Below are 27,971 nucleotides of genomic sequence, written 5' to 3'. Positions count from 1 at the left end.
TGCTCTAGTAACCACAGTTAAAAGTAGTTAACTTGAAAACATACATGTCCAACATCTTGATCCAACTATCATGATGCAAGGACTGTTAAAGACAGATTTCATGTTACTGTCAACATGCCTTTGTAATCTACTGAAGCAATAGCAAAAAAAAAAAAAGGATGCTCTAGTGGTTGAAACAGGGGACTGGCAACCTCCTGGTGTCTATTCCTGGCCCTGCCACTGATTGAAATGGTGGCCTTGGTGGAGTCACCTAACCATTCTGTCCCTTGGTTTCCCTGGCTGCAAAAGAAAATGTTCTCCCCTCTGATGAGGAAACTAGGTGACTCAATGTTTGTAAAATGTTCTGAGGTCCTTGCATGTTTTGACCCACAGTTTAAGACTCTAGAGGCTGTCTATTGAAAGTACATCAGTTTAATATTTGTGTCCTTTTTGTCTTGATTGCCATTGTCTTTCAGCAGTATGAGGAATGTAGCATGGTAACATGGCACCTCGGTGATTTGATATAATACAAGATCTAGAATGTAAATTACAGTGTTATGATTTATGACTATGGGCTTTTGGAACACAAATCAATTCCACCTTGGGATATACACCTCTTCCTAGTGTAGGTCATTCACATAATGCTAATAATTTGCAGAACTTTGTATGAATATGCTCTGTAAATACCACTTGTTTTGTTTTAAAAACAAACATGGAGAGGTTGAAATGCATAAAAGTGTTTGCAGAGGCACGCAGCGCAGAATACCGAAAGTCACGCACCAATCTGTATGATATATTAACTAAGTTCACTCTTCAGCTGTTCTGTGAGGCTGAGATTTTCAATGGAATTGAAGGGAGTCAGGTGCTTACATCTCACAGAAATTCAGTGCACCTCGGATACCTAAGTCTCTTCAGCTCCTTTCAAAATTCCAGGGCTATAAACTAAATTAAAAAACGTGTCAGTGCAATTTTAATGTTGCACAATTAGGGTTTGATCCTTCTCCCAGATAAGTCAATGATTACTGATTTCTGTGGGAGCAGGATTGGGGCAATAAAGTCACAAAATGTCAGGAAGGTAATTATTCATTATTAGCAGTAGTAGTTGTATGGTGATAGTGTTCAAAAGCTCCATTCAGGACTGGGGTCCCATTGTGTTAGGCACTTCACAAACACATAAGACCTCATTCCCAGACAGTGCTCTGAACGTTCCAGGATCAGGTGCTATCAATAGATATGAAATTTCTAGGATTCACCATGCCTTAATTACAGTAGTCCGTTCAATCTGCTATCCTGCCTCTGAGGCTACATGTACACTATAAGCGAGGGATGCGATTCCCCTTTTCCTGTACATATACTTGCATTAGCTCGCATAGAGCTAGCATGAGTATAAAGAGCAACAGAGGCACAGCTGAGCTGTGTTGAATACAAACCTGCCTGAAACCAGTGGGTAGATGCCTCTGCTACTACCAGTGCTACCATGGCCACACTACTATTTATACTCGCACTAACACGATGGGTGCTAGTGTAAGTATGTGTACATAATTCTAGTGCAAGTATGTATACACAAGCAGGGAAATCACACCTCTAACTTGCAGTGTAGAAGTAGCCTGAGTGACCAACATCTGATGCGTCAGTGGAAGATGAACTCCCCCCACAACTGTGCATCTAGGCCAGGGATTGGCAAGCTTTGGCATTGGTTTGTTTACCTGTCACGTCCGCAGGTTCAGTTGATTGCGACTCCAACTGGCCGCGGTTCACCACTCCAGGCCAATGGGGGCTGTGGGAAGCAGCACGGGCCGAGGGATGTGCTGGCTGCCGCTTCCCGCAGCTCCCATTGGCCTGGAGTGGCGAATTGTGACCAGCGGGAGCTGCCATCAGCCAAACCTGCTAGGGTGACCAGACAGCAAGTGTGAAAAATCGGGACGGGGTGGGGGGTAATAGGAGCTTATATAACAAAAAGACCCAAAAATCGGGACTGTCCCTATAAAGTCGGGACATCTGGTCACCCTAGAACCCACGGACACGGCAGGTAAACAAACCAGCCTGGCCCACCAGGGTGCTTACCCTGGCGGGCAAAAGGTTGCTGATCCCTAATCTAGGCCATTGTGCAGTTCTGTATGTGGAAGGAGAATTCCTTCCTGACCTCTCCAGCAACCAGTTTATGCTCTGAAGCATGATATTTGATTATCCTGATCTCTTGCTATGCCAGCTACAAATTGGATTTTTGTTCAGCTCCAGCTGCAGTGTTTAACTCCATGGCCCCCTGCAACAGCATGTAGTGTGAATAAGTATTTTCTTGCCACAAATATGACAAACTGTGCTGCCCAGAGCTCAATAATAAAGGTCAAGACAACACATAGTGATAAAGTTAAACCAAAGAGGGGGAGAGGGATAGCTCAGTGGCTTGAGCATTGGCCTGCTAAACCCAGGGTTGTGAGTTTAATCCTTGAGGGGGCTACTTAGGGCTCTGGGGCAAAAATCAGTACTTGGTCCTGCTAGTGAAGGCAGGGGGCTGGAGTCAATGACCTTTCAAGATCCCCTCCAGTTCTAGGAGATAGGTATGTCTCTTATTATTTTTAGTAAGTAGCTGGACTCAGATTCTGAACTCATTTATACTGGTGTAAATCTGAAGTTGCTCCACTGACTTCAATGAAGGTATGTCAGACTCAGACAGTGTAAGTTAGATCAGACTATGGACTTTGGAATGTTTACCAACCATTAATAATAGCAAGTATATTTTTATAGCAACATGTGGGTCCCTTCATAGTGAAATTTGACACTAACTTCCCATTAAAATACAAGATGATGAAAAAGGGCCAGTTTAGAATATCTTACCCACACGGGGAAGTACCGTACTCCACAAGTAGTCCATTGACTATTCATCATGTCAGGTACTATCTGATGTCAAAGTATTGTCCCTGCCTCTCAGTATATTACTTATTTAATAAACAGCATCTATTTCAGTCCAGACCAGCCTACAGATAATGGGACCTGATTAAAAACACAAGATTTATAGAGCCAAATTCTGTCCTCAGTTGCATCCTACTCAAATCAGTGACATGCATGGGGTGGCCCAGGCATAACCAAGGGTAGAATTTTACCGGAGTATATTTATTTCACTAATTTCTCTTTCTAGATTAACATGGTTTTGTTTTTAATTTGTACAGTATTGCTGATGGACCATGTCTGGTTGCACCAGCTGGGTCACTTTACAACCCAGCATATAACCTCACAGAGGGATGCATTACACAGAAAATTGAATAAAAGCAACCTTGTTTTTCACTTTGCCTACATGAAGATATTGGCCAAATTTTATGAATAAATTACCTAGAGCAAGACAGTAATTTCCCACTGACTGCCAAGAGATCTACATAGGAGGATACAACAATCAGGCCCAGCTCTAAGTACATTGTTGTAGCCTGTGGGTCAAATTATGTGTTCAAAATTAGCTTACAAGTCTAAAGATAAGCTACAGGTATAAGGCAGGAATGCAAGAAGCCTATAGGCCCAAAAGCCTGGAAGACATTAGTTTAAGCATTTAAGGAAGTTAGGCCTGTTAAGACTTAGCATAAATAAGCTGACCAACAATAAGTTTAAGTTGCAAGATGGCACAAAATATAATTTTGCAATAAATAATTCTGCTGAAATTGTGCATACAATGCCGACGGGTAACCCCAAAATGTCAGTTGATGCCAGTTTAGGTATTTTAGGATAGGAACATCAGCAGATGTTCAACTGCACAATTGTTATAGTAACCACTTGATGTGTATGCTAATGAGTTTGAGATAATTAATATACTAACCTATAGAATAAAGAGACCCCAACAATATCAGGCTGAACTCTAGACCTTAACTGTTGGACTCATTTGGCACCCCCGTGGACCACCACCTGCCTCTTTACTCCTAGGTCTCCCCAAGGATTGTGTGAGTTTGCATATGACACGGCTGGCCATAAAATTAATATTGCATGATTGCTAAAGTCTTCTTTGGATTGGAAACCTTTGTGTGTTTATTAACCTTTTCAATAAAACTCTTACCAATTCAGAAGCTTTTTCCTAAGTGTGAGTGTTGCAGTCATGCTCATTGGGGTTTCCAATGTAACCAGAATTCTAATAACTCTAGGCCTGATCTTGGAACTGGAACCTCAGAATGTTAACTGGGAATTCTTAAGTAACTATAATAAATACACAAGCAATAGATCAGGCAACACTGTGCAAGTTCTAAGGTAAGTGCTTAAAATATCTTTTATGATAAGCATTATTATTTGTATTACAGTAGCATTTATAGGACCTAACTAAGATCGGGCTCCATTGTGCTAGGCACTGTACAAAAACAGAGGAAGAAACAGCCCCTCCTTTGAAGCTATTACAATCTAACTTGATAAAGGATAGTATTACCCCCATTTTACAGACTGGGGACCTGAGGCACAGAGAGATTAAGCCCAGACTTTAAAGGGATATGGGTGCCAATGGGAGTTAGGCACTTACATCTCTTTAATGATCTGGGCCAAAGTAACTTGCCCAAGGACACGGGAAATCTGGTAAAGCCAAAGTCCCAGTCCAGTGCTGTATGCACAATATGATCCTTCCTCTGCCTTTTCAAGAATGCACACATGGCAAAGAAAGTTACCGTGGTTCAGGCTTATTTCCAAGTGCCATACGCCACAGGATGTGGAGAGTGGCCGAGCGTATGCAGAATCATTCTTTCAACTGTCTGGAACTTTTAGTTAACTGGCAACATTTTCTGTTGTTTTTGTTTGTTGGTTTCTTTCTGTTCCATGGTGATTATTTGTGTTTTATTCTTGTCTTGTGGATAATGAGTCACCCCTGAGTGGACCCGACTTTCATCTGAAAGCACAAGCAAGGAGCGGGAGCCTAGTAATGATCAGCAGATAAACTCAGTTTCATAGGAAAGTCACGTGGTTGCTTTTTATTTTTTTTGGTAATATCAAAATGGTCTTTTCAAAGGAAAAGTAACATTCTGATTTGTCTAATTGTTGGGTTCTCTTTTCTTCCATGCTGTGTCTGCTCTCTTATCCAAAGAGTGTTGAAGGGGACTTCACTCCATCTTTGCCGTTATATTCCATGTCCTCACCAGCCCTTCTGCTCTGTCAGTGGTGTTAGCCTTGCTCACCCATTTGACACGGTCCCACACAAACATCTGGGGGATTTCTCCCATGCTGTCCTTATGCAAGGAAGGACCTTCCTGAACTCATCCTCAATTACCTGTTCCCCCTGAAAGTCCACCGCAGCATGTCTATGAGATGTTTGCTGACAGTGACACATTTGAGAAATAACTTGGGTACAGTTTACATAACCAACATAATATAGCTATATATTTGTAAACATAATTGTATGTATGTTGCTCCTCCTCACCTACCCCCGGTCTGTTCATTCACTAGTTCATCTTCAGGTTGTGGAGACCTCAGGGCTGAGAACTCGCTTTCTTCTCTGTTTGGGACACTGTGGGCACTACCAGAAATAAATAAAATTGCTTCCCACTGCTGATTGCCTTTGCCTTTGTGTTCTGGGTGAGAGAGTTGGGACAAAGTAAAGGATAATCTTTGAACTGCGCAATCTTTGTCTTCTTTCTCCTAGCTGTTGTGACTTATTAAATGGAGTGTTCATCCCACAAGAATCAAATGAACCAGATCCTAACTTTGTCAGTTCATGCCAGCTTGGAGTCTGGCCCAAATATCTTTTAGGATGCAGACCCTTTAAAACTCTTCCCTACGTGGTAGATTTGTAGGCTGGATTAAGACATTCAGGCAGGTATAAGCAAGGTCTGATTGAGATCTCCCCTGACATCTAGTGATGAACTGAGAGAAAAGACCTCAGCAGCAGACTGTTTCTGCATAGACACATCTACTATGTCTAGGGTATCAGCAGATAGACTTGTGTTGCCAAAGTGATCAAGGTTGGCTGTTTTGGGTTAAAATTCATTTTACTGCATGTATCATATGACTTTTAAAAACAAACTCTGTATTTGTGGATAATCTAAGCACTATACCCAGAGGTACAGACACTCTTTTCTCAACCTATGCATTACATATTTTTTTAACAGTAGCTTTAATAAACTTTTTAAATTTGAATGCATGCATAATGAAATGTTGTTATCCTGATGGTATGAGTAAAGGACAGCAGGACTGTACTCAACATGCCCAGAGTGAAGGGTTCATCCTAACTTTTAATCTCCTTTGCTAAGCATGGGGTAGAGATGTTAATGCCAAGGGAGACTTGGGCTTTGACTCCCCCTAAAACTATTTGATCTTCTTCTCTAGTGTTTGAAGACAGAGCTGGCTAATTTCATTTGAGTATTCTGGTCCTTTCTCAGTGACAATTAGAGCTGAGTTTGCTGACAGGCTGATTTAAGGGAGCTGAGCTGTAAACCTAGTATGGAGATAGCATTGTTGTGAAAAGACAATGTAGAACAGAGAGGTCCCCCTCCCCCACTCATCCAATGAGATCACTGATAACTGGGCAAAGAGGTGGAACTTCAGAACACGGTATTGAAGAAAGAGGAGATGGTGATGATGGTAGCTGTGCGCAGCAGTAGTGATGACAGCAATGACAGAAACAAACAGTGGCAGAGACTGCAGTGACACTGATGAGCAGAGGCATCACTTAACCATCAAGGGCGGGAGGCAAACCCACTCGGGAGACAAACCCACCCAAATGCATCTGCAGACTCTGGGGACGTTGCTGGTTCAGACAACAAACTGTGAGTGGGGTGCTGCAGAGGGGAAAGGGGAGTGGTTTGGACAGCCATAGGCCACACATTAAAAAACAAACAAAACCAAAGATTGACAATGTCACTCACATAGTGGACAGCTAAGGGGGTAATTTCACCAGCAATTCATTGCAAACCCACCATGGTAAACTATTTTCCTCTTTATAATTTCAATTTTCACAGGGAAATAAACCTGAAAGAACCACTGTTCCTGAATGGAAAGAGGACAGAGGGCAAAAGCTCAAGCCTTATTCAGCTTCAGAAGTGAAAAGAAGGTGTGGTGAATGGTTGGCTTTAAAGGTGCAATGAAAAGAAAAGAATGGACTTGGTTAGCCTCTCCCCTGGGTTTAACAGATTTAATTGAAGAGGCCAGTTTAACATGCTTACACCATGTTCCAAAGGGACCCTCCAAATTTGGGTGTCCAACCTAAGACACTTCTCAGTGTGGTTTTTTTGGTGAGCCCTCCCAGCTACTCTTAAGGTCACTGGAAGTGGCAGGTACTGAGCTTCTCTGAAAACCAGGCCCAAGGGGTTTCAAGTTGGCCCTCCAAAACTTGAGGCACCCAAAATCCATGGCCACATTGTGTGCCTATTTATTTTTCCTTTGTAGGAAGAAAAGTAGGGAAAACAAGAGCCCGATCCTATTCGATGCTGAGCACCTTAAATGTCCCTTGAAGGTGTTACAGTAGGTGCTAGACACCTTGCAGGAGGCATGCAAGTGTAATGGTTCTTGACTTCTGGAGCTCCCTGGAATGCTGCAGAAACATGCTCCTCAATAACATTTGAATGAGGAACAGCCTGCTGACTTCTGTGCCGAGGGCCCACTCCATGGGCAGGTGGGCAGGTCCATGGCTCCATATTCTCCCTGCATAACCCCATCCCCTGCTGGGCACTATGTGTCTTGGGGAGCAGTAGGCATGGAAAAATTTCTATGGTTTTCTGAATGCAAATCCGCAGTTTTGCCTAGCCTTTGCATAGACAGTGCAAGGGAGAGGCTATCATCTTGATCCCCACCCTTCCTCACTGTACACTCATGTAAGTACCAGACACTGAATAATCAGACTATAAAAAGAGGCTGAGAAATGTCTGGCTGCAGGTCTAGCCTCATACAGCACTGTTTACATTGTCTGAATTTGCCATGGCAATCATATGATATTTCATGCCCTTGTGGTTTCCATTTCTCTGAACTTGGTAATTGTAAATCATCTGTTGTTACGGAGATAGGCTTGGGGTTTCCCAACTCTGCTCTCTTTTGGCTGCAATCTCATCTGAAGTTTTAAATAAGAAGGCTAACAGATGGGTGAGAAAATTCCAGGAACACCTAGACATTGCAGGAAGTGATGCAGATGATTCTATATGCCTCACTCTGAGTCAGAGCTGAACCAGTGATGCTTTCTTCATCCATGGAGGGTAGAGGACACAGCGCTAATCAAGCTGCCATGTTTTATATGAGATGTAAAACCATGGTACTGAACACCTTAGCTATGTAGACAAAAACTTCTGGAAGAAAGGAAATTTTGGGCAGTGATGCAAATTGGAGCCGAAATATGGCCTTTTTTGTTTAGATAGCTCTTCCCTCCCATAAAAAACCAAAGACAGAATTATGCTTGTAAATAAATATCACCCCCACAACCAAACAAAAACACCAGTTTATGAGATGAGTCTTAAAATAAAAAATGAATGGAAGTCAGGATAGGCTTCATAGTTAAGATGTTGTGAACACTCTGAATTTATAAATTAATATTAGCGGTGTGCTAATACCTACTTGTCCAAGCACCATTGTGCTAGGCACTGTACAAACACATAACAAAATGATGGTCTCGGCCTCAAAGAATTTGCAATCTAAGGATAAGACGAGACAACAGATGGATACAACAGATAGAGTGAGCACAATGTAACAATGATATTCTGTATTCTAGATGACCCTTGAGGTCCCTTTTAGCCCTGTGATTCTATTCTATTTAATCTAGACATATTCTATTGTAAACCCTTTGGGGTTTAGAGAGCATGGCCTCTTTAAATCTTTTTTGTCAGGGGGGAGGGGGAGAGTACGAAAAAAGGAGGGAAACTCCAGGGGGCAGCGCTGGAGCTCCAGTGGGAGAGAGAGGCGGTTGTCAGGCCGTGGAAGAGTGAAGCAGGGAAAACCTCCCTGAGGCCTGAGGAGAACAGGCCCAATCGGGGACAGCCCAGGACAGGAGTCCAGAGCAGCCCTGTGCCGGGGGGAATCACCCGAGAAGGACAGGCCGGAGCTGGACCCAGTATCACGCCTGCCCAGAGCTGCGTGGGGCTGGGAGCACTGGGGCTGGTGACTCTGCATTGGGAACAAGGAGGGAGGTTGTAGCTAGTTACATGGGGAGATGGTTGCTCTGTGTGGCTTTGCAGAGAGCGGCAGAAGAGGGCACCAGAGGGGTTTGCTGGGGAGAGTTCACTGGCGCTGAAGACGACCAGGAGCCCCCAAGACTCACCACCGGACTGGAACTTTGCTCAGGCCTCCTGAACTCTGTGTGCAGACACATTGCTCAGTGTTTGCCCTTCCAGACTGTGCTACCACTGGGCCTGTGGGGCCTTGGCTTGGATGCAGCCCTGTTTTACAGCTCCCCTTATATTTCCCCTTGTTGTTTTTCTCCTCTCATCCCTCTGTAAATAAATACCTCCCTTTGTTATATCCATTGTACTTTTCCTCTGGGTGAGTGTGTTCACTCTGGGGGATTTGGAACAGGTGCCCCTGGGATGGAAGGGATTTCTCCTGCTGCATTCCTGCGCGCGCCTTCTCTTGGCCAGAGCAGACTCCATCTTGGCACCGAGGGCACTAAAGTTACACTATCTTAGGGATACCTGTAGTGCCTAAGGCTCAGATTCAAAAAGGGACTTAGGCATTGCGATGATCAGTGTTGTAAAGTCTAACTTTTATGCACCTAGAAAATCACTGGAACAATATTGGGATTCACAAAGCCTGAGGTTTGCAATGTACAGCCAGGGTCAATAGGACTTGCATCCCCTGGCCCAGTGTTTGCAAACAATGAATATTGACCCCTGCTTTAGAATTTCTGGACCTGGGTCTCTCAGCCATGCTCAGGCATCTACAGTGCATTCTGAAAACCTGAGTCAAACCAGCCTATCACAAGCTTCCTAGCACTCTCCCCAGCTGTAGCCTCTCTAGCTCTTTGTTTGTGGTGCAGTGTGGGAAAACGTGCCTTTCCACTCCGCACATTACAGGAAGTTGTTGCAGGCCACCAACGTACGCAGCTGAGCTGTCTTTTGGGTCTCCGTGCTCCCTGCAACTGAAGCCAGCAACATGGCGGAGTCACCATTTGAAGAACTTGTCATGCTAGTGCTTTCACTTCTGTTTCAGGAACCGGGCAGAACATCCATGAGATGCAGGTGGATGTCCGTGTGGCATTTTCTGACCCACCAAAGGCACCTGTCAGAGGAGGAGGTTGAGAATGATAAAGACATGGCAGACTTGAACTGGCTGATGCTGCTCACAAGTCCTGGTGTAGCCACTGATACCCCCTATGTAGACCAGCATATCTGGTGCAGAGTCACAGGCACAGACTGGTGGGCTCACATTGTCATGCAGCCCTGGGTAGCCCATCAGTGGGTCCATAACTTTTGCATGAAGAAAGCTACATTTCTGAAGCTTTGTAAGCTGCTTTCCCTGACCCTCTAGCATCACAACACCAGCCTTTGCTGGTCTAGAAACAGGTTGTTATAACCAACTTCAAGCTGGCTACCCTGGACTGCTACAGGTCTGTTGCTAACCAGTTTGGTGTTGGAAAGTCGACTGTGGGAAAAGTGTCTGATGCAGTCAGGTGTGTGATTGACCCAAAGGTAGTGGGCATAAACCATATTCCTGAAGTAAATGGCGGTTTTGAGAGTGGAGTTTCCAAACTGCGCTGGGCCCATTGATAGGACTCATGTGCCTATAGTTTGCCCTCCTCAAGGATCACATGAGTACATAAACCACAAAGAGTACTACTCCATTGTTATGCAGGCCCTCATGGACCAGAGGCCAAGTTATGGACACCAACATGGGCTGTATTAGAAAAGTTCATGATGCTATGGTTTTCCACTGATCAGGAGTCCACCTTCATTGTCAGTCTGGGACACTCTTCCCACCAAATGACAACTGGAGTTACTGCTCCACTGTTATTCTAAGGGAGCTTGCGCACCCCCTTTTCCCTTGGCTTATGAAACCTCCTGATCTCAGAGAACTTGCCAAAGAAGGTTTAATTACACCCTCAGTTGGCGTAGAATGGTGGTTGAATGTGTGTTTGGCAGATAGAAATCCCAATGGTGCTGTTTACTGAACTGTTTGAACTCCAGTGTTGTCATTGCTGGCTGCATTATTGTAGCTTGCTGTGCTCTTCACAATCTTTATGAAGCCAAAGGTGAGCCATTTTTCCCTGAGTTGAGCTATGACAGTAATGGATTGCTGAACTGGTGCACTCAGCCAGGAAGTGCACCTATCACAGCTGGAGCAGAATGCATCCAGCTAATGGAAATTAGGGATGCTCTATTCATTATGGCCTTGCATGGACCAATAGAAGAGGAGTGATAGTACATTTATGAATGTGTTTTTACAAAAAAGTAAACAGTAAATAAGGTGCTGTCACTGTATGCAATGAATGGAGGGGTTGATAGTTATGATTTTTAATTATGGATGAGAAGACTGTGTATGAAATGGGGGTAGGTGCACTGTGTGGCAAGAAATGTGGGTTTTCATCATGGACTGGTATTATGGTGACCAGACAGCCAGAGTGAAAAATCGGGACAGAGGATGGAGGGTAATAGGAGCCTATATAAGAAAAAGACCCAAAAATTGGGACTGTTCCTATAAAATCAGGACATCTGGTCACCCTAACTGGTATAAATAGATGTATGGAAATTGTGTTTGGAAACAGCTTCCCAGTTGTGCCGTAGCATGTATTTGTCTTTATTATTCAAAATACTGTACAGTGTTCCACGTTTTCAGTTTTTACTGATTTTCACTGATAAGTTACCAGGGTTTTTTTATTAAAGGACTTCAGTTTTTACTGTTTTACACCTATTTATCAAGCCACTCAATATTTTTTTCTGGTACTTATTTTTGTTACACATTAATGCTTTTAGGCAATTGTTTTGTCCTGCAGCGCTGAGACTGAAGCAGCTTCTCGGTGTAAAACACAGAACACACACACTGTGGAGGTCAGAAAAATCACACAATGTTAATATCGCACTATGATTGGCTCACAAGGAGACGCTGCTCGCCTATTTCTTTGAGTCCATTTAGTGCGGCACTGAATTAATCAATCAATCCTCCACAGATAAAGATAAGGTAAAAAGGTAAACATGGGGTGACAACACAAATCTGTGCCTGAATAGCAACAAGAAAATCAGTGCTTAGAACTTTTCAAGACAAGTAAAGACAGGAGCGAAGAGGATGCATTGCGCTGCAAGTACGGCAGCATCGAGGTCAGTGCTCGCGATGACAGAATAAAGGAGCATGTCAAAAGCAAGCAACATGAGAAGCTTAAAGAAGAAAGTGAGCTTTGGGATAAACAATATCAAGAGCTTTCACTAGGGCTTTAATGAAAAAAATAACATAGCATGAGTGTGTCAATGAATTTGTGCATGCTCTTTGTTTCACCGGACAACCACTGTTAATTGCAGAGGGTCCTACTGATGACTTTTTGTGACAGCAGGAAAAACCCTTCCTAATGCAGACAACCTCACTTGTAAGTATCTGAAAGACAATGATGATGCTTTAGTTCTAAACTGATGACCGAATTGCTGGAAATGTGGTATCTAGTCTGATTTTTGATGAGTCTCCTGATGCTTTGGACCATCCGATTCTTGGCCTTTTCTTTTTGTTTTTTTATTTCAAAGTGAATAAGCCCTCATTCTTTTGTGCTGAGGTGACATTCGTCCCCTTTGCTGACACCCGTTTTGTCAATGCAGCAATAACTGACATGTTGGAGATGTACTAACTAACTTGGCCACAACGAACACAAATTCTGCTTCCCACATAGCTAAGTTTGCCCAGGAGATTAAACTCAATCAGAAACTGGAGCCGCTACGCATTACTTGTCCTGCTCATCTGATTAATGTTACGCTATCAGCAGCTACTGTTACAGAAGAAATGAAAGAAGTTAAATCTTGCATCATTGGATTCAGGGCCATTTTCAAGCATGCAAACAAGCTGAAGGCTTTGTTTCACACAGTGCAAGATGAGTACAGAGCCAACTGCTGATTATCTACCCCTGTTGTGCCACATCGGTGGATGCGCTTTTACTTTGCTGCCTGACATGTAAATAATGCGTGGACTGTGCTAATGCAGCTCCTAGATCATCCTGAGTTTGTTGGTGTGAAGAAGTGGGGGATTTTCTTAATGATTTGCATGAATAATGTGTGTGCATCAGTTTCCCATTGTGTTGTATGTTTAATGAGGTGGTGGGAGAAGATGTTTGTTGTTGCAGATGGCCAGGTGTGACTTTGCCTAGCTGCCTGGACCCCAGACAATGGCCTGGACACTGTGGAACTTAACAACTGGTGACCTGGAGGTTCATCCCATCTTGTGAGTTAGCTGGTTCTGGCCAGTGAGAGGACAAAGGGCTGAGGAGAGAGACCTCAGGTGATCTGGAAGGCAGCAAGTTCTGGCCAGTGAGGGAACAAAGGATGGAAGAGAGGGGGCCCTGGTGATCTGTTTGCCTGGGAAAGAAGAGAAAGGACAGAGGAGGGGCTTTTGGGAAGGAGAGATAGGATGGTCGGCCGGAAGGAGGATGCTTCTGGACTGGGGACAAAGCCAGTGTTTTACCCAGGAATTGAAATTAGGGGGGTGTGTTTGAATATACGGGGCATGGGGGTGAGGGCCAGTGAGGGGTGAGACAATGAGGATGAAGGTGGGCTGTATGGCACCATAGTAAAAACTGAAAAATGTTTCAGGACCATTTTATTAGATTTAACTCATGTTTTTAAATCATCACAGAAATTAAAGTTGGCTACACAAAAGTATTATGAAGCCTTCTGTACTATTTGTAGCCTTCTTGGTTTCTTCTTGTAATTTTGCATGCCTCTGTTAATGAACTTCTCAAATGCAATGCGTTCATCTTTGGTGGCTTCTTGTATGTCCATTACTTCCAGTCCTTCATGATGTGCTCATGATCAGGCAGAAGGTCACTTCTTTCAGAACACAAAATTCTATTCAATGAGGAAAAAGAACGCGTTGCTCAACTGTAGCTGTTGTTACTGGGACTAGAAAGAGATGAATTCCTACTTCTTTCATCCCAGGAAACATAGCACAAAAATGGGTCGAACCTCTAGTGATGATAAAGAAGAAGTTACAGTTAAATCTTCATTCGTTTGTCATATGATATTCTACTCTGTGTTTAAAATTCTCTATTCTGTCTTGATCACATGGCAGCCCCATTGCTGATAATGCCTCACTCCACTCAACTGTAGGTGTTTTATAAGACCAGGCATCTGTAAAAGCTATGTAGATGTTGAATAGAATCCAGAAATCACCATTATTGATTTGTAGGAATCAAGTCTGTGTACTTTTTCAGCGGGATTAACAAACACTTCTTGTCCTCTTCACTTAAGGATTCAATATAAGTGCCTTCTTTAGTCAACTTCTGGACTGAAGTCTTTGCTTCTTCCAGTACATTTTCAATGGATAGCTCTCTGATTGATCCAGGGGTAGCTTCTATTGCTGGACAAAGATCTACTGCTGTTGTAGCAGATGCCTGGATGGCATTATTTAATGACCAGGGGCGGCTCCAGGCCCCAGCACGTCAAGCGCGTGCTTGGGGCCGCATGCTGTGGGGGGCGCTCTGCCGGTCGCCGGGAGGGCGGCAGGCAGCTCCGGTGGACCTCCCGCAGGCGTGCCTGCGGAGGATCCATTGGTCCCACGGCTTCGGTGGAGCCGTGGGAACAGCGGACCCTCCGCAGGCACGCCTGCGGGAGGTCCACCGGAGCCGCGGGACCGGCAACTGGCAGAGAGAGCGCCCCCACGGCATGCTGCCGTGCTTGGGGCGGCGAAATGTCTAGAGCTGCCCCTGTTAATGACCCAAGTGGTTTCAACAGTAGACTTACAAGAGAGAGAATGGTGATAGTCTTCTCTGAACTCATTAGCAAAAGTAGTCTGTTAGCTGCACTACTTAGATCTGTCCTGTGTTGGTAAATACTTTCCAAAGCCAGTAATAACAGCTGCAGTAATTTTAAGACAACAGCCAAAGATCGCTCATGAGAAAGCCAGCAGGTTTTCCCAGGTTGGACTAATTTGAATTTCAGTTCCAGTGGATCTTCTATTTTTTTCCAAAAGGTTCAGACCTTTTGGACTCTTGCTGAAAAAAGAGTGTAACAAAGCCATTACATGTATGGCTTTTTAATGTATTTTGAAGAGTCTGCAGCTCATACTAGCACTAGGTGGAGTAGATGCCTCAGCAGTGTGTATAGGAGAGATTAGTTTACACTTTTCTCTGAGCAAAGTTAGTAGTCCACTATGTCTTCCAGAGGAGTTTGCAGCTCCATCAAATGCAGAAGCAGTCATCTCTTTGGGGTTCAATTTACAAGCATTTAACTCTTCTCAGATAGCAAAGATGCAGCTGACGTGTCTTCCATAACCTGAACATCTAGAATGCATCTACTGGCCTACCATGGACATCAAGATAATGTACATGATGACTTACTACTTGATGCCTATTTGCATCGGTGCATTCATCAGCCATGTATGCACATTTTTGGAATGTGGTGAGAGAGTTCTTTGCTTTTTCAACTGCTGAGTCACTGTTGCACCGCATGCTTCTAGCCAGTCAGTTGAGGTTTTTTGCAGAAAGATAGTGAGCATTTGCCAGTCCTGTTTGGAACCAGTGTCCAACTTCAGGATTAACAAGTGACAATGCACTTAACATTGGCCTACAGTTTGTAGTGTGTGGTATCTCTTGCTTAAATAGAATGTATGATGCAACAGCCATGTTGGTTCACATAAACTGTGTTGTGTTTCCAGTATTCTTAACAGCCTCATTAAGAACTTGTAAAATTGGCTTTGACTAGCTTATAAGGCTTTCTGCATGTCAATGCAGTCCAGAGACATGACATTTTGCAGCCTTTTCATGTAGGTTGTCAGTATTAGCTTGACTGATCATTCTGGCAAACCAAGCTCCTCCACTTTTACTATATAAATCCATGATACACCCACATCTTGAATGCCGCAGGCAGTCTGGTCCCCACATCTCAAAAGAGATATATTGGAATTGGAAAAAGTACAGAGAAGGGCAACACAAATTATTAGGGCTATGAAACAGATTTCATATTATTGGAAATTAAAAAGACTGGGACTTTTCAGCTCAAAAAACAGACGACTAAAATAGGATATTATAGAGGCCTATAAATCTTGACTGGTGTGGAGAAAGTGAATAAGGAAGTGTTATTTACCCCTGCACTTAACACAAGAACCAGGGCTCACTCAATGAAATTAATAGGCAGCAAGTTTAAAACAGACAACAGAAAGTACTTCTTCACACAACACACAGTCAACCTGTGGAACTTTTTGCCAGGGATGTCATGAAGGCCAAAATTTTAACAAGGTTCAAAAAAGAACCAGATAAGTTCATAGAAGTTAGGTCTATCAATGACTATTAGCCAGGATGGTCAGAGATGCAAACCCAAGCTCTGAGTGTCCCTAGTCTCTGTTCGCTATAAGCTGGGAGTGGATAAAAGGCAATGGATTACTCAATGATTGCCTGTTCTGTTCATTCCCTCTGAAGTACCTGGCATTGGCCACTGTTGGAAGACAGGATCCTGGGTAGATGGACCATTGGTCTGACCCAATATGGCTGTTCTTACATAAAAATTACTTATAATAATAAAAAAGTTTCGTACAGAAACTCCCCAAGATAACGACCTCTTGAGATAACAATCATGTGCGATAACGACCTTGGCAAATAATACATTTTAAAAATGTTGGCCTACTAGGAAATATATATTTCTATAAGTTTCTTAGTCACAAATCTAGCATTCTGGAGTGAATTCACTAAAATATAGTCCAACAAACAAATGCTCCTTTAATGTGTCCCTCTATTCATTAATGATCTGGAGGATGGTGTGGACTGCACCCTCAGCAAGTTTGCAGATAACACTAAACTGGGAGGAGTGGTAGATACGCTGGAGAGTAGGGATAGGATACAGAGGGACTTAGACAAATTAGAAGAATGGGTTAAAAGAAATCTGATGAGGTTCAACAAGGACAAGTGCAGAGTCCTGCACTTAGGACGGAAGAATCCCATGCACTGCTACAGACTAGGGACTGAATGGCTAGGCAGCGGTTCTGCAAAAAAGGACCTAGGGGTTACAGTGGATGAGAAGCTGGATATGAGTCGACAGTGTGCCCTTATTGCCAAGGAGGCTAATGACAATTTTGGTCTATATAAGTAGGGGCATTGCCAGCAGATCAAGGGACATGATCATTCCCCTCTATTCGACACTGGTGAGGCCTCATCTGGAGTACTGTGTCCAGTTTTGGGGCCCACACTACAAGAAGGATGTGGAAAAATTGGAAAGAGTCCAGCAGAGGGCAACAAAAATGATAAGGGTGCTGGAGCACATGACTTACGAGGAGAGGCTGAGGGAACTGGGATTGTTTTGTCTGCAGAAGAGAAGAATGAGGGGGGATTTGATAGCTGCTTTCAACTACCTGAAAGGGGTTCCAAAGAGGATAGATCTAGACTGTTCTCAGTGGTACCAGATGACAGAACAAGGAGTAATGGTCTCAAGCTGCAGTGGGGGAGGTTTAGGTTGGATATTAGGAAAAACTTTTTCACTAGGAGGGTGGTGAAGCATTGGAATGGGTTACCTAGGGAGGTGGTGGAATCTCCTTCCTTAGAGGTTTTTAAGGTCAGGCTTGACAAAGCCCTGGCTGGGATGATTTAGTTGGGGATTGGTCCTGCTTTGAGCAGGGGGTTGGACTAGATGACCTCCTGAGGTCCCTTACAATTCTGATATTCTATGATTCTTCTCCTTCCACTGCACTCCACTCATAGTTGTTGTCCTTGGTCAGTGGAGACCCAGAGTATAGAGGTGCTTTCACATGAGCTTACCTCCCACCCTGGGACCTGGGGGGAACGGGGAAAAGGCACATTACTCATTCCCTCAACTGCTCACTGCTCACTCTGGCCGCTCCCTCTGACCGCTGTTGTTCATCATGCTGCTGTTTACTCCACCGCTCCATCCCCAATGGCCCTGTATCGTCACCTTCTGCTGCCACTTGCCACTGTGACCTCTGTGAGTCGGTCTCTCAAGGTTCCACCTGGCTCTCAGTGATTTCAGCTCTCAGTGGGGGAACCTCACTGCTAGTGCAGGCTGGGCAGTCTCTTTTACAGAAACACTGTCCTGCAACAGGTTTAAGCACTGAGACCTGATTATGAGTGATTTCAGCTCTAGTGGTCACTTAACAAACCAAAGAACTCTCTGTGAAGCCTAATCAGCTCTAACTTTTATCAGGGGAGAGGGGCAGGTCAAATAGTGCCCTGTGATTCTTTGGCAGAGCCCACACTGCCGAGCCGAGCAGAGCAGCTTCCCCCGCTCTCTGTCTTCCCCCTAGACTATAGCATCCAAATGTCCTGATTAGCAAGAGCAGTTCAGGTGAGAGTGACCAGTGCTTAATTTGTAATGAAAGAGGCGTCAGTGTGCAAGCAAGTTTGTTACTCTCATAACTGATATGGCAAATCCAGAGGTCCCAGGGTTATGAACTGCTAAGCCTAGAGGTGCTGGAGATCCGCCCCGGAAAGCCCTAGCACAAATTAAGCACTGAGGAAGACACCCCCCGCCTCATTCAGGCAGGCTAAGCAAAGTTCTGCTGCCCTTTACTCGTGCAATAAGGATAACAGCATTTCATTACCCCCACATTCGTAATCCAACACCAGCCAAAATTGATCACTTGTGCAACACAACTCTGTCTGCTGGATACCTAGGCAGAGTAAGTGTGTTCATGTAAATACAGTCTGGTACTGAAGCCTTTCCACCCAACTCCTGGTTCATCACTAGCTGACAGGGGCGAGCTCACTCAGACCTTGCTTACAAATCATAATTTGAAATTATTAGGTTGGCCAATATAGCTGAAACAAATGTGCCAACATTGTCATAAACAACAACTATATGAGGAAGCTAATCTTTGTTCATACTTTTCAAACCCATTATGCTTTTTCAGGTAGAAGTGTTTTATCATATACTGTATATGCTTTTAAAGTGTGTATTAATGTTTCAATTTCAATTCAAATTTCCAACCAAAGACTAAATTGACAACACTGCATGTAATTGCTAGACCACGGCCGGGGGCGAGGGAGTTGGGGAAATTCAGGGCGGGGGAGGGGGGGGGGAGACGGGTGTGTAAACACCCATGAGGGAGGGAGGGGATGATGTAGGGAAATCAGCAGCCTGAGCCCACCTGTACTGGGACAGACCCAGATGAACTATGCTGAGACTTTCTAGATTTGAGGACCCTGAGAACTTCCTGTGATGTGTTCAGATGTACAATAAACACTTCTCTTTTAGCCTGGCTGAGAGTCACTGCAGACTAGAGATCAGGGTCATATTGCTTCCTATGGGTGTGGACTCCCCAAGGGTCCAGAGTGAGTGGACTTACTGAGGGGGCTCATGGAGAGACACAGGTGTGCTTATGGCTCAGAGGTACAGTCTCAGGAGGTGGAAGGACCTAGCCCCAGAGAGAGTGCAACTCTTGCAGAGGGCTGCCACACTGAAAGGGGCTACTCCCAGAGACCACATGGAACCGAGAGAGCATGAGTCCTGTGAGTCTGTGACAGTTGGTTCTAAAGCAGAAACTCTGAAGAGACTAGCAAATAACCAGAATGATCACCACAGTCTGCGCACCAAGGTAATAGTCATTGTTGAAAACTTGGAATCATTGTGACACACAGAAAACACTGTGATTTTCTGCAATGTTTGCCAATACAGATGTTTAATGGATCCTAACAACCAAACTCACAGCTGAATTGAGCACAAAAGCTGAAGGAGAAATATATGGCGAGAAAACCCAGCTGCTTCCGGAAATCCTTTTGACCCTGGATTACGAGAAAACCAAAAAAGCATTCAAACCCTTCAACAAAATGCTCAGAGAGAAATGGGAGACGACCATGACCCATAATCTGAACCCCAAAGTGCTTGGTGCCAAAGATTCTTTTTGGATTGTCCTCTTCCAGGTCTTTTACCCCCTTCTTCAAGGTGAATATTCAAGCAGACTGAGGCCGTTATGCCAGAGTGGTTCAACTATTTGCCAGTAAAGATGAACTTTCAAATCTGAAATCGGAATTTACTACTTACATGAACTTGCCTACCCCCAACAATGTAAAACTGGATGTGCTGGCTTTTTGGAACAGTCATCAAGACACACTTCCCAACTGCAGCAAAGAGGCACGGTGATCTTTGAGTGTACCCCCTTATCTATTGATGCAGACAGAGTGCTTATTTTCAAAGTTGGACTACTTCTAAACCAGCATGAGGCTCAACTTGAGTGAGGGTACCTTGAAGAAAATTACCTGAGCGTACACAAACCAGGATTATGGAAAAACTACTAGCTCCAAGAGAGACAAAATATACCTTTGTACATTAAAAGAAAGTTTCCATTATACTGTAATAAACTGTTTATATTGCAAAAAGTTTTCCTTCCACGCCCCTCACAATTTTCCACAATGTTTACATTTTTTTCATATTTATCCTGATTCCATGCTGGTATGAAGGTTTGGAAATTAAACACTGAAAAATTCCCAGATTTTCTTTTTTTACAAATAAAAACGGGAAACACAGACCACTACTAAAAAGCAGGGTTATAGAGCCATAGGTTTTCCTTTGAACCTGACCAGAGTCCAGATAATCCCCGTTACAATTTCTAATGGCTATTCACCTGGATGAAAGTCGCTCAGCAGTGTGTAACCTAGACTTGGGGACATGTTCTAGGCTTCTCAGAGAGCAAGAAACTGGCTGCTATCCTGCCGATCTCAGCTTTGCCAAGCGGGAAGAGACAAAATCTTCCCAAGCACCAGTGGCTCTGGTGGTGTTAGCAGGGAAGCGTCATCCATTGCTTCCAGCATGGAGGACAGTTGGCAGGTGCCATGGGGAGAAGCATTGTCAGACTCAGCGAAGGAAGGAGAAATAGCTACTCAGATGAAGTAGAACAAGCAAGAGATAAAAGACAACCTTTTTATGAGAAACCTGCTGATTGCAGAAACCAGGAACAAGGACCTAATGGAGACACAGTAACATCCACAAAGAAAGCTTTTCTCTAAAGCCTGCTAATAGATACCACCCAGTCACACACCACCTGAAAGCAGATGGAGCATTTCATTGCTGAGAACTCAGCACACCAAAGCCATAAGGAGCACAGCTCCCAGGGGGGTACACCCAAACTTTTCTTCACACCCAAAAAAACAAGTTCAAAGCTAACTACTCAGACTGTGTTTCTTTCCCCTGCTCTTCTCAGGAAGAGCAAGACACTCTTCCGCAGCAGAAAGCAGCTGCCACAGAACAGCACTTTCAGCCATTGTCGTGCTCAGAAAGAAATACTATAGCTCCTCATTATGGTTAGCAAAGCCAGGCTTTTACAACCACCCTTCTCCAGTCACCAACTAGAAAAATAATCCCTAAAAGCATAGCCTTAACCAATACCCACCCTGCCAGTCACAGACCATTCTGGCGCATTGTCCTCTAACTGGTGGGTGCTACAATTTGGCCTTCACGAGAGAGAGAGCACTATGAGAAGCCCCACGTGAACAGATCCTGGCTCTCAACTCTGCCCTCCATGGCCCCCTTCCGTAGGCTGCCTATCAAAGCAAAGAGGCTCAAAGTAGCCATCCCCTTTCATTTGCATAAACTGAAAACACAGACAAGTCACTCAACCAATCTTCTCCCTGCTCCCTTCTCGGCAATGCCTAAGACAACAATCCTCTAGCTGGCCAAGCCAAGAGCTCTCTAGACACCACAGCCTATACAGTTTTGGACACCAGAGCACCTTTCTTTGGCACCAGAGACCAAACTGGAGAAAGTCAGCGGTGGGGAGCCGGGCTCTGCAATGAGGGGTGTTGTCTGAACCCCAGGGCCAGTCTTACCATTCTTCAGGGAGCAGGAGCGTTGACATGATATTTTATCAAACCACTCAAGATTTTTTTAAGGTCCTTATTTTTGGTAAACACTACCACTTTATGCAATTATGTCTTGAAGTTCTGAGACTGAAGGAGTCTCGCAGTGTAAAACACAAAACACCCACATACAGTGGAGATTGGAAATATCAAATCACGTTAATATCACGGTATGATTGGCCCACAAGGAGACGCTGCCCGCCTATTGCTTTGCATCCGTTTAGCGCGGCGCTGAATTTAATCGATCAATCAATCACCCACTGATAAAGACAAGCTAAGAAGGTACATTTGGGCTCAAAACTGCAAATCTATGCATGAATACCAACAAGAAAATCAGTGCTTGGAACTTTTCAAAACAAGTAAAGACAGGAGCGAAGAGGATGCCTTGCGCTGCAAGTACGGCAGCGTTGAGGTCAGCACTCATGATGACAGAATAAAGGAGCATGTCAAAAGCAAGCAACAGGAGAAGCTTAAAGAAGAAAGTGAGCTTTGGGATAAACAGTCAATATGAGGAGCTTTCAGTGGGGCTTTAGTGAAAAAGAGCCCAGAGCACCAGTGTGTCAATGAATTTGTGCATGCTCTTTGTTTCCTCGGACAATCACCGTTAATTGCCGGGGGGGCTTATTGGTGACTTTGTGCAGCAATAGCGTCCAGCAGCAAAAACCCTTCCTAATGCGGACAACCTGATTCGTAAGGATCTGAAAGATAATGATGATGCTTTAGTAGAAAACGGATGCAAGGAATGGATGGAGATGTGGCATCTAGTCTGATTTTTGAGGAGTCTCCTGATGCTTTGGAGCTTCCAATTCTTGGCCGTTGGTTACTGTTGGTTGACTTCAAAGTGATAAAGCCTCGTTTCTTTTGTGCTGAGGAGACATTCGTTCCTGCTGCTCACAACTGTTTTGTCGCCACAGCCATAACTAACATGGTTGAGATGTACCAGCTATATTGGCCACAACTAATACAAATTCTGCATCCTACATGGATAAGTTTGCCTGGGACGTTAAACTCAATCAGAAGCCGGAGCTGCTGCCTATTATCTGTCCTGCTCAACTGATTAATGTTGCATTGTCAGCATCTACTGCTACAGAGGAAATGAAAGAAATTCAATCTTGCATCATTGGATTCAGGGCCATTTTCAAGCATGCGAACAATTTGAAGGCCTTGTTTTACACAGAGCGAGACGAGTGCAGAGGCCCCCACCCCCGTTCTGCCACGTGGGTAGAGGAGCTTGTATTTTCCTGCCCGTCATGTAAATAATGCTTCGACTGTGCTAGATCATCGTCTCCTAGATCATCCTGAGTTTGGTGGTTCTCAAGCAGAAACTCTGAAGAGACTGGCAACTAAGCAGAATGACTGCCAGATTCTGTGCACCAAGGGAACGTTCTTTGCTGGAAACTTGGAATCGGTGTGTGACACACAGAAAACACTGGAGTTTTCTTTGACTACTGCCAACACATTTGCCAATACAGATGTTTCATGGATCCTGACAACCAAAAGCTCAGCTGAATTGAGCACAAAAGCTGAAGGAGAAGCATACAGCGAGAAAACCCAGCTGTTTCTGGAAAGCCTTCTGACCCTGGAACACAAGAAAATCAAAAAAGCATTCAAAACCTTCCATAGGATGCTCAGCGAGAAATGGGAGACGACCGGGACACGTAATCTGAACCCCAAAGTGAGTGGTGCCAAAGATTCTTTTTGGATTGTCTTCTTCCAGGTGTTTCACCCCCTTCTTTGAGGTGAATTTTGCACCAGACTGTGGCCGTTATGCCAGAGTGGTTCAACTATTTGACACTAAAGACGAACTTTCAAATCTGAAAGGGGAATTTACTACTTACATAAACTTGCCTACCCCTGACAATGCAAAACTGGATGTGCTGGCTTTTTGGAACAGTCATCAAGACACACTTCCCAACTGCAGCAAAGAGGCACAGTGATCTTTGAGTGTACCCCCTTATCTATTGATGCAGAGTGCATAATTTCAAAGTTGGACTACCTCCAAGCCAGTATGAGGCTGAATTTGAGCGAGGAGAGCTTGAAGAAAATTACCTGAGTGTACGCAAACCAGGATTATGGAAAAACTACTAGCTCCGAGAGAGACAAAATAGACCTTTGTACATTAAAAGAAAGTTTCCATTATACTGTAATAAACTGTTTATATTGCAAAAGGTTTTCCTTCCACGCCCCCCACAATTTTCCACAATGTTTAAATTTTTTCATATTTATCCTAATTCCATGCTGGTTTGAAGGTTTGGAAAATAAACACTGAAAAATTTCCAGATTTTCTTTTTTTACAAATGAAAACGGGAAATACAGACCACTACTTAAAAGCAGGGTTATAGAACCATAGGTTTTCCATTGAACCGGACCAGGGTCCAGATAATCCCCGTTACAATTTCTAATGGCTATTCACCTGGATGAAAGTCGCTCAGCAGTGTGTAATGTAGAGCTGGGGAGATGTTCTAGGCTTCTCAGAGAGCAAGAAACTGGCTACTATCCTGCTGATCTCAGCTTTGCCACACGGGAAGAGACAAAATCTTCCCAAGTGCCAGTGGCTCCGGTAGTGTTAGCAGGGAAGCATCATCCATTGCTTCCAGCATGGAGAACAGTTGGCAGGTACCATGGGGAGAAGCATTGTCAGACTCAGTGAAGGAAAGAGAAATAGCTACTCAGATGAAGTAGAACAAGCAAGAGATAAAAGACAACCTTTTTATGGGAAACCTGCTGATTGCAGAGACAAGGAATAAGGACCTAATGGAGACACAGTAACATCCACAAAGAAAGCTTTTCTCTGAAGCCTGCTGATAGATACCACCCACTCACATACCACCTGAAAGCAGATAGAACACATCATTGCTGAGAACTCAGCACACCAAACCCACAAGGAGCACAGCTCTCAAGGGGAACACCCAAATGTTTTTTCACACTCAACAAAAGAAGTTCAAAGCTAACCACTCAGACTCTGTTTCCTTCTCCTGCTCTTTTCAGGAAAAGCAAGACACTCTTCCACAACAGAAAGCAGCTGCCACAGAACAGCACTTTCAGCCATTGTCATGATCAGAAAGAAACACTACAGCTCCTCATTGTGGTTAGCAAGGCCAGGCTTTTACAACCACCCTTCTCCAGTCACCAACTAGAGAAATGATCCCTGAAAGCATAGCCTTAACCAATACCCACCTGGACAGTCCCAGACCATTCCGGCGCATGGTCCTCTAACTGGTGGGTGCTACAATTTGGCCTTCACGAGAGAGAGAGCACTACGAGAAGCCCCACGTGAACAGATCCTGGCTCTCAACTCTGCCCTCCATGGCCCCCTTCCATAGGCTGCCTATCAAAGCAAAGAGGCTCAAAGTAGCCATCCCCTTTCATTTGCATAAACTGAAGACACAGACAAGTCACTCAACCAATCTTCTCCCTGCTCCCTTCTCGGCAATGCCTAAGACAACAATCCTCTAGCTGGCCAAGCCAAGAGCTCTCTAGAAATGCCTGCCTATTCAGTTTTGGACATCCTTGTAATGTTTCTTTGGCACCAGAGACCAAACTGGAGAAAGTCAGCAGTGGGGAGCCAGGCTGCCCAACAAGGGGTGTTTCCTGAACCTGAGGACCAGTCTCACCATTCATGACCAGAATCCAGAGAAATCCTGTCAAAATTTCAATTTGCTATTCATCTGTATGACATGCAGTGCCTAGAGAAGCTGATGCTGAAAATGCCAAGGTCAGGACAAGTTGTACAAAGGAGAGCAGATTCTCCCAAAACTGGTGGTTAACACTGTAGTTAGAATCACCATCCAGTCACAAACTGTGCTTGCGATCCCCCCCCACTGGTTATCAAGAAGCTAAAACATAATAATAATCAGTTTTTGGACCAATCTTATTTAATCTTTTTATTACTGACCTTGGCACAATAAGTGGGAATGTGCTAATAAAGTTTGCGGATGACACAAAGCTGGGAGGTATTGCCAATACTGAGAAGGACCGGGATATCATACAGGAAGATCTGGATGACCTTGTAAACTGAGTAATAGTAATGGGATGACATTTAATAGTGAAAAGTGCAAGGTCATGCATTTAGGGATCAATAACAAGAATTTTTATTATAAGCTGGGGATTCATCAGTTGGAAGTAACAGAGAAGGAGAAGGACCTTGGAGTATTGGTTCATTACAGGATGACTATGAGCCACCAGTGTGATATGGCCATGAAAAAAACCAATGAGGTCTTGGGCTGTATTAGGGGAGGTATTTTCAGTAGAGATAAGAAGATGTTAATACCCTTATACAAGGCACTGGTGAGACCTCATCTGGAATAGTGTGTGCAGTTTTGGTCTCCCATGTTTAAGAAGGATGAATTCAAACTGGAACATGTACAGAGAAGGGCTACTAGGATGATCCAAGGAATGGAAAACCTGTCATATGAAAGGAGACTCAAAGAGCTTGGCTTGTTTAGCCTAACCAAAAGAAGGCTGAGGGGAGATATGTTTGACATTTTGATAGGGTTTCTCTGGACTCTGGTTTGGTTCAAAGGAAAGCCTATGGCTACAAATACTTGCTTTTAAGTCAAAGCTTCTGCAGTGGTTTCCAGAAAAGTTGGGAGTTCCTGCTCCCTGGAGAATGGTGAGACTGGTCCTTAGGTTCAGAAAACACCCCTTGTTGGACAACCTGGCTCCCCACTGCTGACTTTCTCCATTTTGGTCTGTGGTGCCAAAGAAACATTACGAGGGTGTCCAAAGCTGAATAGGCAGGCATTTCTAGAGAGCTCTTGCTTTGGCTAGCTAGAGGATTGTTGTCTTAGGCATCACAGAGCAGGGAGAAGGAGAAGATTGGTGGAGTGGCCTGTCTGTGTCTTCAATTTATGCAAATGAAGGGGATGGCTGCTTTGAGCAGCTTTGCTTTGATAGGCAGCCTACAGAAGGGGGCCGTGAAAGGCAGAGTTGAGAGACAGGTTCTACTCACATGGGGCTTCTTGTACTACTCTCTGTCTCATGAAGGTCAAATTCTAGGAACCACCACTTAGAGAGCATTACTCTAGAATGGCCTGTGACTGGCAGGGTGGGCATTGATTAAGGTTATGCTTTCAGGGATCATTTCTCTAGTTGGTGACTGGAGAAGGGTGGTTGTAAAAGCCTGGCCTTGCTAACCACAATGAAGAACTGTAGTGTTTCTTTCTGAGCATGACAATGGCAGAGAGTGTTGTTCTGTAGCAGCTACTTTCTGCTGTGGATGAGTGTCTTGCTCTTCCTGAGAAAAGCAGGGGAAAGATGCACAGTCTGAGTGGTTAGCTTTGAGCTTGTTTTGTTCAGTGTGAAAAAAAAGCTAGTATATAGTTTTTAGAAGCTGTGCTGTTTGTGGGTTTGGTGTAGTTAAACCCCAAGCAATGAAATGCTATGTCCCCTTCTGCTCTGTGCAGGGCTGATGTCCTTGGGCTTTAGCCTTAGTCCTAGACTCCAGCAGTTCTAACTCCAGTCCTGATGACCCCCCCTTAAAATAGGTTTGTGACCCACTTTGGGATCCTGACCCACAGTTTGAGACCCCCCAGTCTAGATAATACTTAGTCATGTAGGGGATTGAACTAGATGATCTCTTGAGGTCCCTTCCAGTTCTATGATTCTATGTACAAGTCACATGGTAAAGGATATAAAAAGACAGCTGCATCTTCTCCATTTTGTCTTCAGTCCTGCTTCTCACTTCTGGAGTAACTTCTCTACAAACGGAAGCTTTGAACAAAGCACTCAATGACCCATCCAAGCTTCGGAATTGTTCCAGAGGGACTTTACAAGCCCGCAAACTCATAGTGTTTCTAAGAACCTGATATATGGACTGTGAAGTCATCTGTCGATATCCAATTGCTTTCACCATTTAACAGCTCTCTTCTCTTTTTGTTTATAATAAAACCTTTACTTTGAGATACTAAAGGATTGACTGGCAGCATGATATTTTGGATAAGATCCAAACGAATGTTGATCTGGTAATGTGGCTGGTCCTTTTCAGATCCATTTTGTGTAGTGAATAGAGTTTTAAATAACTTCTCACAGTCCCGGGTCTATTTGCTGATTTGGAGGCAAAGACTGGGCTGCAATAAAGGGGGTTGTGTGATTATTATTTTTTTAGCTTTTTGATAACCAGTGTGCAGGGATCATGAGC

At 44.1% G+C, this 27,971-nt stretch overlaps 1 long non-coding RNA gene and 3 other non-coding genes across 4 annotated transcripts in view; 2 read left to right on the top strand and 2 right to left on the bottom strand.

Moving 5' to 3' along the window:
- Window positions 1-4,165: 4,165 nt before the first annotated feature.
- The window catches only part of LOC123364938, a 32,312-nt gene continuing 8,506 nt past the window's right edge, over window positions 4,166-27,971 (top strand). Inside the window, exons 1-2 of the long non-coding RNA XR_006577366.1 lie at window positions 4,166-4,203; window positions 6,891-6,982. This is a non-coding gene — a long non-coding RNA (uncharacterized LOC123364938). The remainder of the gene's footprint in view (window positions 4,204-6,890; window positions 6,983-27,971) is intronic.
- LOC123365526 lies at window positions 21,140-21,353 on the bottom strand. The gene has a single exon (XR_006577650.1). It is a non-coding gene; the product is annotated as a small nucleolar RNA U3 (small nucleolar RNA).
- On the bottom strand, window positions 24,783-24,996 carry LOC123365524. Its single transcript, XR_006577648.1, has one exon. It is a non-coding gene; the product is annotated as a small nucleolar RNA U3 (small nucleolar RNA).
- Window positions 26,893-27,106, top strand: LOC123365522. The gene has a single exon (XR_006577646.1). It is a non-coding gene; the product is annotated as a small nucleolar RNA U3 (small nucleolar RNA).

Source organism: Mauremys mutica, chromosome 2 (assembly GCF_020497125.1).
Source record: "Mauremys mutica isolate MM-2020 ecotype Southern chromosome 2, ASM2049712v1, whole genome shotgun sequence".
Lineage (NCBI taxonomy): Eukaryota > Metazoa > Chordata > Testudines > Geoemydidae > Mauremys > Mauremys mutica.
The sequence above is the reverse complement of the archived record's forward strand: the minus strand, read 5'-3'. Positions and strand labels throughout refer to the sequence as shown.